This window comes from Triticum urartu, chromosome 6A (genome assembly GCF_056163025.1).
Source record: "Triticum urartu cultivar PI428250 chromosome 6A, HENAU_Tu73, whole genome shotgun sequence".
Taxonomy (NCBI): domain Eukaryota; kingdom Viridiplantae; phylum Streptophyta; class Magnoliopsida; order Poales; family Poaceae; genus Triticum; species Triticum urartu.
Genome location: NC_141878.1, coordinates 579,557,901 through 579,573,688, shown reverse-complemented (window position 1 = coordinate 579,573,688; position 15,788 = coordinate 579,557,901). Strand labels below are relative to the sequence as shown.

The following is a 15,788-nucleotide window of genomic DNA, read 5'->3' as shown; positions in this document are numbered from 1 at the left end:
CGGAGTTTTTAGATCTTGATGCTAAATTTGATGAAAGTGGGACTGAAGAAATTAAAACCCTAGATGTTGATAAACCCACTATTTTGGATTTCAAGGAATTTAATTATGAAAATTCTCTTTGATTGATTGTATTTCCTTGTTGCAATCCGTGCTAAATTCTCCTCATGCTTATAGTCAAAATAAAGCGTTTACTAAACATATCGTTGATGCCTTGATGCAATCTTATGAAGAAAAACTTGAGTTGGAAGTTTCTATCCCTAGAAAACTTTATGATGAGTGGGAACCAACTATTAAAATTAAGATTGAAGATCATGAATTCTATGCTTTATGTGATTTGGGTGCTAGTGTTTCCGTGATTCCAAAGACTTTGATGATTGCTCTCTAAACTTGCACCTTGCGGATTCCACTATTAATAAACCAATGGGAAGAATCAATGATGTTCTTATTGTTGCAAATAGGAATTATGTGCCCGTAGATTTTATTGTTCTTGACATAGATTGCAATCCTTCACGTCCTATTATTCTTGGTAGACCTTTCCTTAGAACGATTGGTGCAATTATTGATATGAAGGAAGAAAATATTAGATTCCAATTTCCATTAAGGAAAGGCATGGAACACTTTCCTAGAAAGAAAATTAAATTACCTTATGAATCTATTATGAGACCCACTTATGGATGGCCTACCAAAGATGGCAATACTTAGATCTATCCTTGCTTTTTATGCCTAGCTAGGGGCGTTAAACGATAGCGCTTGTTGGGAGGCAAACCAATTTTATTTTTATTCCTTGATTTTTGCTCCTGTTTAGTAATAAATAATTTACCTAGCCTCTATTTCGGTTGTGTTTTTTGTGTTTAGTTAGTGTTTGTGCCAAGTAGAACCGTTGGGAAGACTTGGGGAAAGTCTTGATATCTTGCTGTAAAAAACAGAAACTTTAGCGCTCACGAGAATTGCTGCCATTTTTATTTGGAAAGTGCTATTGAGTTAATTATTTTTGAAGATTATTAATATATAAATTCCTCACGTCAAGCAATTTATTTTAGAATTTTTGGGGTTATAGATCTTGCGCTAGCTACAGATTACTACATACTGTTCTGTTTTTGACAGATTCTGTTTTTCATGTGTTGTTTGCTTATTTTGTGGCTAGTAAAATAGTTTATAAACCATAGAGAAGTTCGAATACAGTAGGTTTAACAGCAATATAAATAAATAATGAGTTAATTACAGTACCTTGAACTGGTCTTTTGTTTTCTTTCGCTAACGGAGCTCACGAGATTTTCTACTTTAAGTTTTGTGTTGTGAAGTTTTCAAGTTTTGGGTATAGATTTGATGGATTATGGAACAAGGAGTGGAAAGAGCCTAAGCTTGGGGATGCCCATGGCACCCCCAAGATAACCTAAGGACACCTAAAATCCAAAGCTTGGGGATGCCCCGGAAGGCATCCCCTCTTTCGTCTACTTCTATCGGTAACTTTACTTGGAGCTATATTTTTATTTACCATATGATATGTGTTTTGCTTGGAGCGTCTTGTATGATTTGAGTCTTTGCTTTTTTACTTTTCCACAATCATCCTTGCTGTACACACCTTTTGAGAGAGCCATACATGATTTGGAATTTGTTAGAATACTCTATGTGCTTCACTTATATCTTTTGAGTTATATAGTTTTGCTCTAGTACTTCACTTATATCTTTTAGAGCACGGTGGTGGATTTTTTTATAGAAACTATTGATCTCTCATGCTTCACTTAGATTATTTTGATAGTCTTAGATAGCATGGTAATTTTCTTAAATAATCCTAATATGCTAGGTATTCAAGATTAGTAAAAAATATTCTTATGAGTGTTTTGAATACTAAGAGAAGTTTGATGCTTGATGATTGTTTTGAGATATGGAGGTAATAATATCAAAGTCATGCTAGTTGAGTAGTTGTGAATTTGAGAAATGCTTGTGTTGAAGTTTGCAAGTCCCGTAGCATGCACGTATGGTAAATGTTATGTAACAAATTTGAAACATGGTGTGTTCTTTGATTGTTCTCCTTATGAGTGGCGGTCGGGGACGAGCGATGGTCTTTTCCTACCAATCTATCCCCCTAGGAGCATGTGCGTAGTGCTTGGTTTTTGATGACTTGTAGATTTTTGCAATAAGTATGTGAGTGCTTTATGACTAATGTTGAGTCCATGGATTATACGCACTCTCACCCTTCCATCATTGCTAGCCTCTTCGGTACCGTGCATTGCCCTTTCTCACATTGAGAGTTGGTGCAAACTTCACCGGTGCATCCAAACTCCGTGATATGATACGCTCTTTCACACATAAACCTCCTTATATCTTCCTCAAAACAGCCACCATACCTACCTATTACGGCATTTCCATAGCCATTCCGAGATATATTGCCATGCAACTTTCCACCATTTCGTTTATCATGACACATTCATCATTGTCATATTGCTTAGCAAGATCATGTAATTGACATAGTATTTGTGGCAAAGCCACCGTTCATAATTCTTTCATACATGTCACTCTTGGTTCATTGCATATCCCGGTACACCGTCGGAGGCATTCATATAGAGTCATCTTTTGTTCTAGCATTGAGTTGTAATCATTGAGTTGTAAATAAATAAAAGTGTGATGATCATCATTTTCTAGAGCAATGTCCCAAGTGAGGAATTAAAAAAAAGAAAAAAAGAGAAAGCCCATAAAAAAGAGAAAAGGCCCAAATAAAAAAAGTGAGAGAAAAAGAGAGAAGGGACAATGTTACTATCCTTTGCCACACTTGTGCTTCAAAGTAGCACCATAATCTTCATGATAGAGAGTCTTTTGTTTTGTCACTTTCATATACTAGTGGGAATTTTTCATTATAGAACTTGGCTTGTGTATTCCAACAATGGGCCTCCTCAAGTGCCCTAGGTCTTCGTGAGCAAGCAAGTTGGATGCACACCCACTTAGTTTGTTTTGTTGAGCTTTCATACATTTATAGCTCTAGTGCATCCGTTGCATGGCAATCCCTACTCCTTGCATTAACATCAATCGATGGGCATCTCCATAGCCCATTGATTAGCCTCGTTAATGTGAGACTTTCTCCTTTTTTGTCTTCTCCACACAACCCCCATCATCATATTCTATTCCACCCATAGTGCTATGTCCATGGCTCGCGCTCATATATTGCGTAAAAGTGTATAGGTTTGAGAATACTAAAGTATGAAACAATTGCTTGGCTTGTCATCGGGGTTGTGCATGATGAGAGCATTCTTGTGTGACGAAAATGGAGCATGACTAAACTATATGATTTTGTAGGGATGAACTTTCTTTGGCCATGTTATTTTGAGAAGACATAATTGCTTAGTTAGTATGCTTGAAGTATTATTATTTTTATGTCAATATTAACTTTTATCTTGAATCTTTCGGATCTCAATATTCATACCACAATTAAGAAGAATTACATTAAAATTATGCCAAGTAGCACTCCGCATCAAAAATTCTGTTTTTATCATTTACCTACTCGAGGACGAGCAGGAATTAAGCTTGGGGATGCTTGATACGTCTCCAACGTATCTATAATTTCTGATTGCTCCATGCTATATTATCTACTGTTTTGGAAATTATTGGGCTTTATTATCCACTTTTATATTATTTTTGGGACTAACCTATTAACCAGAGGCCCAACCCAGAATTGCAGTTTTTTTGCCTATTTTAGGATTTCGAAGAAAAGGAATATCAAACGGAGTCCAAACGGAATGAAACCTTCGGGAATGTGATTTTCTCACCGAACATGATCCAGGAGACTTGGACCCTACGTCAAGAAACAAAGAGGAGGCCACGAGGTAGGGGGCGCGCCTACCCCCCCCCAAGCGCGCCCTCCACCCTCATGGGCCCCCTGTTTCTCCATCGACGTACTCCTTCCTCCTATATATACCTGCGTACCCCCAAACGATTAGAAACGGAGCCAAAACCCTAATTCCACCGCCCTAACTTTCTGTATCCACGAGATCGCATCTTGGGGCCTGTTCCGGAGCTCCGCCGGAGGGGGCATCCATCACGGAGGGCTTCTACATCAACACCATAGCCCCTCCGATGAAGTGTGAGTAGTTTACCTCAGACCTTCGGGTCCATAGTTATTAGCTAGATGGCTTCTTCTCTCTTTTTGGATCTCAATACAATGTTCTCCCCCTCTCTTGTGGAGATCTATTCGATGTAATCTTCTTTTTGCGGTGTGTTTGTTGAGACCGATGAATTATAGGTTTATGATCAAGATTATCTATGAACAATATTTGAATCTTCTCTGAATTCTTTTATGTATGATTGGTTATCTTTGCAAGTCTCTTTGAATTATCAGTTTGGTTTGGCCTACTAGATTGATCTTTCTTGCAATGGGAGAAGTGCTTAGCTTTGGGTTCAATCTTGCGGTGTCCTTTCCCAGTGACAGTAGGGGCAGCAAGGCACGTATTGTATTGTTGCCATCGAGGATAATAAGATGGGGTTTTTATCATATTGCATGAATTTATCCCTCTACATCATGTCATCTTGCTTAAGGCATTACTCTATCTTCATGAACTTAATACTCTAGATGCATGCTGGATAGCGGTCGATGAATGGAGTAATAGTAGTAGATGCAGGCAGGAGTCGGTCTACTTGTCTTAGACGTGATGCCTATATACATGATCATACCTAGATATTCTCATAACTATGCTCAATTCTGTCAATTGCTCAACAGTAATTTGTTCACCCACCGTAAAATACTTATGCTCTTGAGAGAAGCCACTAGTGAAACCTATGACCCCCGGGTCTATCTTCATCATATTAATCTTCCAATACTTAGTTATTTCCTTTGATTTTTACTTTGCTTTTATTTTACTTTGCCTCTTTATCATAAAAATACCAAAAATATTATCTTATCATATCTATCAGATCTCACTCTCGTAAGTGACTGTGAAGGGATTGGCAACCCCTTATCGCGTTGGTTCCGAGGAGTTATTTGTTTTGTGCAGGTACGAGGAACTCGCGTGTAGCCTTCTACTGGATTGATACCTTGGTTCTCAAAAACTGAGGGAAATACTTACGCTACTTTGCTGCATCATCCTTTCCTCTTCAAGGAAATCCAACGCAGTGCTCAAGAGGTAGCAAGACCGGGTGTGCTAGGAGATTTTGTGCACAAGCATTTATAATCATTTGTTGAAGAACATATGCGATGATGATGAAGAGGAAGGGGGAAAGTGGGTCGCCCTGAAGGAGGCCATTCTTACACTGGATCCACGGGCCAGGTGAGCCATTCAAGAGAACCGCAGTTTTGCCAGAGGTAAGCAACGAGCTTATCTAGCCTAGCCATTTTTCTGAGAAGCCCCGAACACTAAGAATAGAGAGAAGAGCAGGCCAAGAAACCGAGTCGAAGGCTTTGGAGAAATCTAGTTTAATAACCAGCGTGGGAGCTTTGGTCCTAGCACAGACATGGAGAACGTCTGCAACATAGAGAAAGTTCTGAGAAATAGTTTGACATGAGAGGAAACCTATCTGGTCAGGGTGGACAAGAGCTGGTATGACTGGTTTGAGGCGATTTACAAGAGCTTTGGGAGGGCAGTTTTGAAGTGAGATAGGGCGGAAAGCGTCAGGAGATGGGGGAGCCGCTCCTTTTGGGATGAGAACAATGAATGCCCTGTTAAGACATGAGATATCGGCCGAGATTGAGTAGAAGCTACTGAAGAGGTCAGTTATCATGTGTTTAATAATGGGCTAGAATTTAATGTAGAGACCAGGGCCGAACCCATCCGGAACGGGGCTAGCCATTTGGTTCATGTCCGCAAAAGCGTCGTAAATTTCTTGTCCAGAAAAGGGGGAGTCTAGGTGTAGAAGCTGCGGCAACGGGTTAGGGTATAGGGAATGCAGCGAGGAGTTCCAAATTGGGGGGGGGGAGACGCCAAGGATAGAAGTGAAGAAGGACGTGAGAATTTGGATTTTTGGTTCATGCGCCATGAACTCCTGGTTATTATGCAAAATCATAGGAATTTTGTTGTTACGATACCTCTGGGAGGCTCAGGCGTGGAAGAATTTGGAGTTTTCGTCACCATCTATAGTCGCTTTAATTTTTGCATGAAGCTGCCAGTAGATCATTTTTTCGCGGATGATTCGATGGAGGACTTTTATAATAATCTTGCGCAAGATCTGTTTAGGTTGCGACAGAAAACGAGACTCTTCAATTGAGTCTAGAAGGTTGATGACCACTTTACAGTTTGATTCCCTGACCGAGAGCGGGAGAATTCTTTATCGCCAAGAACGGAGTGCGAAGCGGCATTTTTGAAGTGCCCGAACCAGCGTTAGGGGGCAGAGGAGAGGGAAGGGGACGAGGCCCAAGAGTCTAGGACGGCGGACCGGCAAGCCGGATTTTGGGCCCAACCGAGTTCGAAGCGGAAAAGAGCGGGGCGAGGGATGTCAGTATTAATAGAGATGATCGGTGGGACATGATCGGAAACGAAGCGCGTAAGGCTTGAGACCGAAGAGTCCGGGAAGGTAAGGTCCCAAGCAGAGTTGATGAAAACTCTGTCTATTTTTTCTAAGGTTGGTTGGTCACGCTTGTTTGACCAGGTGAAGGCTCTGTCGAGCAGGGGGAGCTCAATGAGGGCCAAGGAGTTTATGCATTGGTTGAAGAGGTCCGCCTCGTGCTGGCGAAAGGCGACATTGTTTTTATCAAGCGCCGATCGCATTAGGTTGAAGTCGCCAAGGATAATCCAGGGGGAGTTTTGAGGGGGTGAGAGGGAAGCAAGTTCCGCTAAGAAGCTGGGTTTGAGCGCATGATCCGTTGGGGCATAAATATTTGTGATTCAAAGCTGGGATGGGGAGGCCAAGGTGGAGACCGAGAGGGTTAGCGTGAAATTGGTACGCATAGAGCTAATGACAGTGAAGTGAGCAGATGAGAGGGCAGAGAGGATGCCGCCCGAGGAACCAAGGGCGTCCTTGTGGTGAGACAAGTCAAGTCGCCGGGGGATGAAGGATTTTAGTTTCACAGGATCGGGGGCCGTTAGTTTGGTTTCTTGGAGAAAACAGGCGTGTGGTCTAATCGCAATGAGCTCCGCAAGGACATCTGAACACTTTTGTGGTTGGCCCAAACCATGAACATTCCAACAGTAGAAAGAAAGGGTTGTGCGATTCATTTAAACAAGCATACACCAGCCCGTCTCACGAAAACAGTGGCCGATCGAAACATTGATAAATTAAGATGGAGTGGGTGGTACATGGGTAATAAGACATGCCATACAGAGGGATTGCTAGCACAAAATACGCAAGGAGAGAGCACATGCAACGACATCCATTGTCCCAGTTCGACAACACAAAAAGAGCCAGCTGAACAAATGGCCAACCTAAGTGCAGAAATTAAAATGACAGACGCGGAGGGCGGCGAACGACCAAGGGCGGGGTCGGAGCAGATCATGGCTCACTAGAGGGCACCGATGCAAGCTCACGGACATCGTCAGCAGTTGCGCCACACTATAGAGCGATGAGCGAGAGAGCCGCCGTGTCCATGGAGGGCACGTCCGGGTTGTCAGACAGGCCCGCAGCATTGATGGCAACGGCGAGGCCACTGGAGGCAGCAGAGATGTCTAACTTGCGAGCCCGAGCCCTGATTGCCTTAGTAGTCATGTCTATGAAAGTCGGCCCTTCGAGGCCAGCCAGGCGACGGCTACGTCGTGGGCCGATGGTGGAGTCGAGGATACACTTCTCTTGGGCTCTAGCGCGGTGTTCGACGACCTCATGCGCGTCGTCTGGGATGTCGATATCCTCTGAAGGGAGGAAAGGGGTTAGAAATAGCGGAGGGCAAGCAGGAACTGGGGGTACAAGGTGAAGAGCAAACGACATCCATACCAGAAGTGGTGTCGGAGTCGTCGTCATCAGCCAGGGGAGCAAAGGGGTTGGAGACGGAGAACTCACCGGAGAGGTCGACCACAGGTTCGGAGCTGGTGTCGCTGCTGTTTTCGACGGCCTCGTCGATGAGGCCAGCAAGCGGCGAGCAGTCCTCCGGGAAGAGGAGGGGCGAGGGGGCCAGCCCGACATCGTCGTGGGCTTGGGGGCGGTCGTCTGAAGGGGGCGGTGGAGGCATGAAGTCGTCGTCGTGGTGCACCCCATTGCAAGGGCATGGCGAAGCAGCATTGTTTTGCCAGACGCCATGGATGTGCGAGATGTTCTCGGGGTCGCCGTTGTCGTTGAGAGGGACGGTGAGGCCATTCTTGATCACTATGAGACTCACGTCGAGGACTTGGGCGGGGGGGGGGCGGAGAATGCGGAGGTCCGGGGTGTTGACACCCGCCTCCACTTGAACGAAGGCGCGCATGGTGGAGAAGTCACCGGGGTGGAGGCAGTGGCGGTCGACGCAGCAAAGGAGCCCGAAGTGGCCGAAGACGAAGTTGGCGCCATGATGGTGCCACAGCTCGAGCGGAAAGCATGCATCGTCAAGCTCGACGAGACGGTCGTACATGGTCGAGGCACGGTTGTCCGCGTTCTCGGGCCGAACCAGCTCGACGCGGATCCTAAGGTAGTCCATGGGAAAGAGTTGGAGCGCCTCCAAGCGACCCGTGGGGTCGTCGAAGACGAGGAGCGCGGCACAGCACGAGGCCGCAGCGAAGTGGAAGGAGGCCGAGGGAAGGCGTGAGTCGAAGAGCTGGCGGATGAACTCGTGAGCGTCGATCATAGCCGTGTTGATGTGGGCGAAGGCGAAGACGCTGTCGTCGTGGATGAGGCCATGTGGGACGAAGATGTCGGGGATGGGGGCCGGCAAGTTCGCCGGCGGGGGGGGGGGAGCAACAACGGGCGGCGAGGCCATGGCCGCAGCACTGGACAAGCTGCCAACCGAGCCCAGGGGTGACGGGAGCAGCGAGGCTCGCTGCGAGGGCGGGGCGGAGTCGCCATTCGACGACGGCAGAGTCGAAGGGGCGCGGGGATGGTGACCGCCGGCGAGAGGGTGAGTGGTTCATCGAGGAGGACGCGGTGGGAGCCGAAGAAGATCTCACGAGCGGGGGAGGCGGCTGGGGCGGAGAGGCGAGAGGCTTGGGAAACCATGGTCACAGGCGGCCGGTGGAAAGGTGGGTGGAGGAAGGCGAGAGGAAGGCGGGACGAGCACTCGAAGGCCTTGTGCCCGTTGAGGCCGCAACGAGCGCACTGGAGAGGGTTGCGGCAGGAGCTGACGAGGTGGTCATTGGCTCTGCACCTAAAGCACAAGGGCTTGGATGGAATGCGAGGTGGCCGGGCGGAGTGGTGAAGATAAGGGGGCCGGGGCGAGCGTGGGTCGGGGTGGCCTCGGGAGCATGCGAGATTTTTGGGGCAGAGAGAAGAGCGTCAAGGTACGGGGAAGGGGAGCAGCTCGCCGGAGCGACGTGACCAGGTGAGGGCTTGGGAGGGTGAGCCATCGGCGCCTGCAGTACATGCTCGAGTGGATTGCATGTTGATCCGGTTGGGGAGGAGGGGGTGCGGGTAGACCTGGTTTACATGCAGGGGCGGGTGGACCGGGGGGAGCGCAGCGGGCGGTGCATGGGCAGGGAGCACGGGCCATTTGGGTGATGGGTCAGGTCGCATTAAATGCGATGCGAGGGGCGCCGTGGAGAGCAGGCATGCGTCTCGCGCGTGCGAGGCCGAGGGGTCACGAGGCGGATCGAGCAGAGTAGGTGTTTGTTTAGGGGTCAGGATAGGCCATGGCAAGGAGAGAGGCGATGTGGGTCGAGGTGACGGAATAAACAAACCGGACGGAGGAGGGAGAGGCGGGTGAGGGGCACTGAGGATGGAGGAAGCTTGGGCGGCACGGACTTGGCAGGTTGTGCTTTTGGCCCGGGCCGGCGGACAGGTCAGAGTGGCCAGGGTGTCATTCAAATTTGAAATTCCCCAATCTCGCGCGAGATCCAGGGCGGCTTCTAGGTATAGCGTTAGGCTAGGCAGGACAAGAGGATACCGTTGCAACAATTCGTTTCTGATCAAAGCTGATGAAACTAACGAGAGGAACAAGTTTTCCTGGTAATGCAGAATTGAGAACGTAGAGGCCCCCGCAAAGCAGTGATCAAGGGCCATTTTAACCATGAAAGCACTAGGTTTTGCCTTAGATGAAACAAATGCAATCCAAATAAGCATGCTTGGGTCTGAGTGTGGATGGGGTTGACAGCCAAGACGAACTAGACCTACTTTGTGTTTGCGATGGATGAAGGATCGAAAACTGAGGCCGGGGCGTAGCGGACTAACCTTGGGAGCTGCCGATGACGAGCTTACCATGGGACCTTGCGGTTGGATGGAGGCCGAGCGGGAGCACAGCGAGGATGATGGCACAACGCAGCGCCACTAGGGGAAGCGGATCATAACGCCCGACGCGATGAAGTCACCACCGTCGCGAATGTGAGATGCAATGGCGGGCGAGGCGACGGTGAAAGAGAGCATCGCCACATCATCCAGGGTGACCGCGAACTGGCCAAAGTCACCACCAAAGATGGAGTAGAGGACGAGCTCGAAGAGGGGCGCCGTCTTGACAAGAGGAAACTGGATAACTCAGGCATGCATGCGGCAGCCGGACGTGAGTCCGAGGCAAGGGCCGGCAATGTTGGTGCCGATGCGAGAGCGAACAGAGGCCTAGAAGTCGACACAATAGAGAGGGTGAACATGCAGGAGCTGCGATAGTGGCGCACAGGAGGGTGGCGAGGACGCCGAGGCAGCAGAGCATGCGGAGTCGAAGGAGGCGGTGAAAGAGCGGCCACGGATGGTGAGCTGGCGTGAGAGGATTTCCACAACCTCCAGAGACGCAACACGGAAGAAGAAGAACACGCCGCCACCGGCGTCGCGCACATGGTAGTTAGCCGCAAGGCCTCCAAGGCAGGCTTGAAGGAGAGAGGCGGCAAGATATTCGTCAAAAAGAGGGCCACGAGACATGATGAGGACCTGAGCCATAGCGGAGTGGGGGGAAGGGATGGAGGCGCAGGGGATGCCGAGAACACGGCGGAGTTGGTCCTGGAAGTCAAGCCCCATGGCGCCGCCAACACGAATAATGGAGCGCATGGCGACTGCCGAGGCGTTGATGTAGCGATGGCTTGGGTGGAGAAGTGGGTCGAGCTGGAGGCCCTCGTAGAAAGGGGTGGAAGGGAGGCGAGGGCAAGCGGCATCGCCGGCGGTGGAGGCTGGTGCAGGCGGCGCCGCGGGGGAAAGGGGAGGGGCGAGAGTCGGGGAAGGGAGGGTGGAGTCCATCATCCGTCCTCTACTATATTGCATCCAAGCGCGAGGAAAACCAACCCGGAGCGACCGAGTGATCTCGGCCTCTCATCTTGTCTAATCGGAACCTTATTATCTTATCGCCAGTCATGCAATGCATGCGCGCATCGAGATTCGTGATCGAGACGAACTGCTACTCACAATAGCACATTCTTCATTGACTGACTGTATCTGTGTGGCCTGTCTTTTCAGCCAAATGCATATGGGCTTTACGGCCTTACGGGAGCACCATCAAGGGCTAGCTAGCATATACTTTTGTTAGTACAAAGTTGAGTCAACCATTTTAAAACAGAGAGAGTGCGGTAGTTTTTGAGGCGCTCCATTGTTTTTTCCGGCTATATTCTTGAGGCTTTTTTCACTCTTCATTCACAGGTTGTACGTACTAGGTTTTTCGTATTATATATGAAAAAATAGATGGCATGTTCTAAGTATATATGACTCAACTTTGTACTAAATATATGACTCAACTTTATAGTAACTAGATGGCATGTCCCGAATATGTCCTGCATGCAAAACATGTGGCTTTTTGGGTACTACGTAGGCGTAGCCGTGCTAATGCTAATTATCGCCGGATGAACCATTGTCATGATTTGGATACCCACGGCACGGCACGGCGGCAAACCGGTGCCCGGATCGATATGTAGGCCTCGTTCATCTTGCACGCGCTCACTTGGCTTTCGGCCGCCCTAAAAGACCATCACAGTTTACTTTGCATGTTAGAGCAAATATAATAAGTTCATGTAAACAGGCTGTAAGGATTAAAATATTATTCTTTTGCTGACATAAAGGAAAGAGAAAAGGAGCCGGCTACAGGATAAGAGCCAGCTGCAACACGTGTTCCTAGGCACTATGTAAGAGTGGGAGATGAGCCATGTACTAATGAAGTAGCTCATCTTTATATTTTATTATTATACTTAAAGGCTACAAGATTGGTTATAGATGACATGTCAATGTCATATAGAAATCAATTGGCTGTACTATTAACTATACTCTTACTAGTATTACTTGGAGTCTGTTCTTGGACAACCTGCCACTTCGGTCACCGTTCAAAGGCTTTGCGTCGACCGACTGATCGCCCGCTTCCGCCGGTCGTCCAGCGCGCCGTTGGATCGCACACGTGAAGCCGATCGCACACGTGAAGCCAGGGAAGGGAGGCTGAGGAGATGAGAGACTGATCGCCCGCTTCCGCCGGTCGTCCAGCGCGCCGTTGGATCGCACACGTGAAGCCAGGGAAGGGAGGCTGAGGAGACGAGAGTGTTGTTTCAGACCAAGCCAGATCAACAGCACCAGAAAAGATGCCTTCCTCTCTTTCCCTCCTCTCTCTGTACTGGAACTTGTGAGAGAGGTCCCTCTTGATCTCTAACTATACTGGGATCATGACATAAAGTACTCCTACACGCTAACATTATGTACCATAGCTTCGCAATTTTATACACTAGTATATAATTCAAGAAGCCAGGTCAAATTCATCACTCTTCATAACATGCCGATTACCAGTGAACAACCTTGCTGCTACACCATTTGCGATTTCGTCGCATTATTCCATAGAACACGCCACATCCTATCTTAATTAGCTAGTTACTACTCATTGGAGGCTGGCGTTCGCATATCATGCACTTGCACCCGACGGCGTCACACTTGCCTTGTTTGGGTACCCCCATGAGGTTGTAGCACGCCACATTACAAGTGTCGTCGTCACATGGCTTTGGTGATGGGATAAGGGTATCCTCACACCTGTACCTGAACTTAGCGCTACCGTCCATTGACGCCTCCGTTACCGCACCTGCGAAATCTCTATGAAGAAAGGGCATGGTCACAACATGATTTGTAGCATGAGATTGTGAAGAAATGCACAAGAACAAGCGAGTACCTGATGCTAGCATGAGCAAGGCGAGGGCCAGGAGCAACACCTGGGTAGTCCTCATCTTAACTAGCAGTTGCGGTGTTCAAGGAGAGAGTCGTCGATTGTTGTGTGATATGCGAGTTCTGGAGGAGAACAAACGAAATGGACAAGGCTTTTTATAGCTGATTTAGCGCATTAAAGTACAAGATTTGGTGGATCTTATGAAATTAATAACCAACAACTGAATTAATGTACTCTATTTATATTTGATTTGGTGAGTTAATATATTCATTAACTGTATATAGGATTTTATGAAATTATTTTATATATTTAGTAAATGACTATTAATTTATATAGAGCATGATTGAGTGAGTGAGTGCGTGTGTGAGCACATTATCATTCTTTTCCTTAGAGAGAACGACACGCTTTGGCTCATGTGTGTGATCATCGACAAACTTGGTTCTGTATATCACCTACAAAATAAATATTTAGTTATATGCTATCTAGCACACACAGTGCATATTGTTGGATTATAAATGGGCTTAGACCCATATAAAACAATAATCCCTGGTTAATCTTTTAGGCCCATTTAGGTGCATGGCAAGTGGTTTGTTTAGTTGTGACGCCCCCGATTCAATCGTACACTAATCATACACGCAAACGTGTACGATTAAGATCAGAAACTCACGGGAAGATATCACAACACAATTCTACAAATAAAAATAAGTCATACAAGCATCATATTACAAGCCAGGGACCTCGAGGGCTGGAATACAAGAGCTCGATCATAGACGAGTCAGCGGAAGCAACAATATCTGAGTACAGACGTAAGTTAAACAAGTTTGTCTTAAAAGGCTAGCACAAACAGGGATACATAACGAAAGAGGCGCAGGCCTCCTGCCTGGGATCCTCCTAAACTACTCCTGATCGTCGTCAGCGGCCTGCACGTAGTAGTAGGCACCTCAAGAGTAGTAGGAGTCGTCGTCAACGGTGGCGTCTTGCTCCTGGACTCCAACGTCTGGTCGCAGCAATCGGGTATAGAAAGGGGGAAAAGGGGAACAAAGCAACCATGAGTACTCATCTAAAGTACTCGCAGGCAAGGAGCTACACTACATATGCATTGGTATCAATGAAAGGGGGTAGTATATATGGACTGAACTGCAGAATGTCAGAATAAGAGGGGGATAGCTAGTCCTATCGAAGACTACGCTTCTGGCTACCTCCATCTTGCAACATGTAGAAAAGAGTAGTTGGTAAGTTCACCAAGTATCATCGCATAGCATAATCCTACCCGGTGATCCTCCCCTCGTCGCCCTGTGAGAGGGCGATCACCGGTTGTATCTGGCACTTGGAAGGATGTGTTTTATTAAGTATCCGGTTCTAGTTGTCATAAGGTCAAGGTACAACTCCAAGTCGTCCTATTACGAAAGATCGCGACTATTCGAATAGATTAACTCCCTGCAGGGGTGCACCACATTTCCCAACACGCTTGATCCCCTTTGTTCGGACACACTTTTCTGGGTCATGCCCGGCCTCGGAAGATCAACACGTCGCAGCCCTACCTAGGCACAACAGAGAGGTCAGCACGCCGGTCTAAATCCTATGGCGCAGGGGTCTGGGCCGATCGCCCATTGCACACCTGCACGTTGCGTGGGCGGCCGGAGAGCAAACCTAGCAACCTCCATTACAAAGGAAGTTGCGTTACGCGGTCCAACCCGGCGCGTGCCACTCAATCGCTGACGTCATGTAGGCTTCGGCTGATACCACGACGTCGAGTGCCCATAACTGTTCCCGCGTAGTTGGTTAGTGCGCATAGGCCAGTGGCCAGACTCAGATCAAATACCAAGATCTCGTTAAGCATGTTATTTTGACATAACCACGGACGCCGACCAGGGCGAGGCCCACCTCTCTCCTAGGTGGTCTCAACCTGCCCTGTCGCTCTGCCTCAAAGTAACAGTCGGGGGCCGTCGGGAACCCAGGCCCACCACTACCTGGGTGGATCCACCTGCCCCTTCAACCCCCAACATCGGAATCACTTGCGGGTACTCAACGAGCCGACCCGACTTTAGTCACAACATGTAATATGTATAAAGTATATAGTATATACCCGTGATCAACACCCGGCGTGATCACGGCCCGATAGTATAGCATGGCAGACTGACAAGAATGTAGGGCCACTGATGATAAACTAGCATCCTATACTAAGCATTTAGGATTGCAGGTAAGGTATCAACAGCTGTAGCAACAATGACAGGCTATGCATCAGAATAGGATTAACGGAAAGCAGTAACATGATACACTACTCTAATGCAAGCAGTAGAGAGAAGTGTAGGCGATATCTGGTGATCAAGGGGGGGGGGGCTTGCCTGGTTGCTCTGGCAAGTAGGGGTCGTCAACAACGTAGTCGGATGGGGCTCCAGCAGCGGCGTCAGTCTCGTAGTCTACTGGAGAGAAGAGGGGGAAGAAACAATGAATATAATGCAAACAGATGCATAACGATGCATGAAATATCAAGTAGCGGTGCTAGGTGTGCCCTAACGCGGTATGAGGTGATACCGGTGAAGGGGGGAAACATCCGGGAAAATATCCCCGGTGTTTTGCATTTCTGGACAGATGAACCGGAGGAGGAAAGTTGTGTGTTCGCTATGCTAGGGATGCGTGGCGGGAGAACGGGCTGCGTATCCGGATTCATCTCGTCGTTCTGAGCAACTTTCATGTACAAAGTTTT

At 47.8% G+C, this 15,788-nt stretch overlaps 1 long non-coding RNA gene across 1 annotated transcript; it reads right to left on the bottom strand.

Annotated features, from left to right (window-relative positions):
• Positions 1 to 12,660: 12,660 nt before the first annotated feature.
• On the bottom strand, positions 12,661 to 13,214 carry LOC147966600 (uncharacterized). Its single transcript, XR_015607815.1, has 2 exons — positions 13,088 to 13,214; positions 12,661 to 13,000 (listed from the first exon to the last, which is right to left on the bottom strand). It is a non-coding gene; the product is annotated as an uncharacterized LOC147966600 (long non-coding RNA).
• Positions 13,215 to 15,788: the final 2,574 nt, after the last annotated feature.